Source organism: Triticum dicoccoides, chromosome 3B (genome assembly GCF_002162155.2).
Source record: "Triticum dicoccoides isolate Atlit2015 ecotype Zavitan chromosome 3B, WEW_v2.0, whole genome shotgun sequence".
In the NCBI taxonomy this organism is placed as follows: Eukaryota; Viridiplantae; Streptophyta; class Magnoliopsida; order Poales; family Poaceae; genus Triticum; species Triticum dicoccoides.
Window position 1 is genome coordinate 386312732 of NC_041385.1, and position 2419 is coordinate 386315150.

Consider the following 2419-nt stretch of genomic DNA (forward strand, 5'->3'; position numbering starts at 1 on the left):
AACCACCACATAAGGTACTGTAATGAACTCATTCTTTATTTATTCTGGTGTTAAACCTACTGTATTCCAACTTCTCTATGGTTTATTAACTATTTTACTAGCCATAGATGCATCAAAATAAGCAAACAACACACGAAAAACAGAATCTGTCAAAAACAGAACAGTCTGTAGCAATCTGTAACTAAAGCAAACTTATGGAACTCTAAAAATCGTACCAAAATAGGAAGTCCTGGACAATTTGTATATTGATCTACAGAAAAAAGAATCAATGCAAAAGCACGTTTCTGTGATTTAACAAAATGAATTTATGTGATTTGACAAAAAGAATCAAATTAACTATCACCATAGGTTATCCTATAGGTTCTACTTGGCACAAACACTAATTAAAACATAAAAACACATCTAAACAGAAGGTAGATGCAAAATTTATTACTAAACAGAAACAAACAAAAAACACAAATAAAATTGGGTTGCCTCCCAACTAGCGCTATCGTTTAACGCCCCTAGCTAGGCATAAAAGCGAAGATAGATCTAAGTAGTGCCATAATATTAAGATAGATCTTGAAAACTCATCTCATATTCTCTACGTTCAGCAGCAAGTTTTCTTTGAGGCAAGCAAAAATAATCAAACTAAATTTAGCGGGACCAAAGTCCCCAAGATCAATCATAGGAGGAACGGGTTCCTCCTTTGGCCCTTCATAATGCACAACTAATTCATCACTATAGCCATTCTTTTGGCAAAATTTCGTGAGCCTATACTCAAGAGAGTATCCTAGCTCATTATTTCGAAGAGAAAAATCATTATTAAGTTCAGAAATTCTATCAAATAGGACATTGGTAGGAATCTTTTTTCTAAGGTTTTCATTGAAAGCAACATAGCCCGAAGATTGAAAACGCCTAATTTCCTCTTGACCGAATAAGATCGCCTCTATGGGAGGATGACCGGCGTCCACCCTATAGTGCGCAAAGATTTCTTTGGCCTCTCTTATTGTAAATCTAAACTCATGAGCCAAAAAGATAGTAACATCGCTCTTAACAGAAGAATGCTCAATATTAGAAAATTCTAGGAAAATTCTTTGTATGCAAGGATGCATATGCATAAATTGTCTTTCAAGTTCAACTACAATCATAGAGATAGCATCCGCAAGACTACTAGTTCTATGAAGAATAGAACCACCCATGGAAGGTATAGTGCCGACACAAGTAAAGAAATCTTGAATAACACCTTTTCCAATAATGTTACCACTACCTTAGTATGCAAGAAAGGGGGTTCTTCAGCCAGAGCCTTAGAATTTTCCATGTTATCATTATTGTCCATATCGACAATAATCTCCCCAATTTCAGACATAACGGCAAACAAGAGTGAGGAAGAAGAAATCAAGCGAAAGAGAGAGAGAGAGAGGAGATTGGGAAAGAGAGGGCAAATAAAACGGCAAGGATGAAGTGGAGGAGAGGAAAACGAGAGGCAAATGGCAAATAATGTAAATGCGAGGGAGATGAGTTTGTGATGGGTACTTGGTATGTCTTGACTTGAGCGAAGACCTCCCTGGCAACGGCGCCAGAAATCCTTCTTTGCTACGTCTTGAGGTTGCGTTGGTTTTTCTTGAAGAGGAAAGGGTGATGCAGCAATAGTAGCATAAGTATTTCCCTCAGTTTTTGAGAACCAAGGTATCAATCCAGTAGGAGGCTCCTCAGAAGTCCAACACACCTACACAAACAAACAAAGAACTCGCAACCAACGCAATAAAGGGGTTGTCAATCCCTTCACGGCCACTTGCGAAAGTGAGATCTGATAGAGATAATATGATAAGATAAATATATTTTTGGTATTTTATAATATAGATTGGAAAAGTAAAGATGCAAATAAAATTAGATTGAAAGCTTATATGATAAAAGATAGACCCGGGGGCCATAGGTTTCACTAGTGGCTTCTCTCAAGATAGCATAAGTATTACGGTGGGTGAACAAATTACTGTCGAGCAATTGATAGAAAAGCGAATAATTATGAGATTATCTAGGCATGATCATGTATATAGGCATCACGTCCGCAACAAGTAGGCCTACTCATGCCTGCATCTACTACTATTACTCCACACATCGACCGCTATCCAGCATGCATCTAGAGTATTAAGTTCATAAGAACAAAGTAATGAATTAAGAAAGATGACATGATGTAGAGGGATAAACTCAAGTAATATGATATAAACCCCATCTTTTTATCCTCGATGGCAACAATACAATACGTGCCTTGCAACCCCTACTGTCACTGGGTAAGGACACCGCAAGATTGAAACCAAAGCTAAGCACTTCCCCCATCGCAAGAAAGATCAATCTAGTAGGCCAAACCAAACTGATAATTCAAAGAGACTTGCAAAGATAACTCAATCATACATATAAGAATTCAGAGGAGATTCAAATA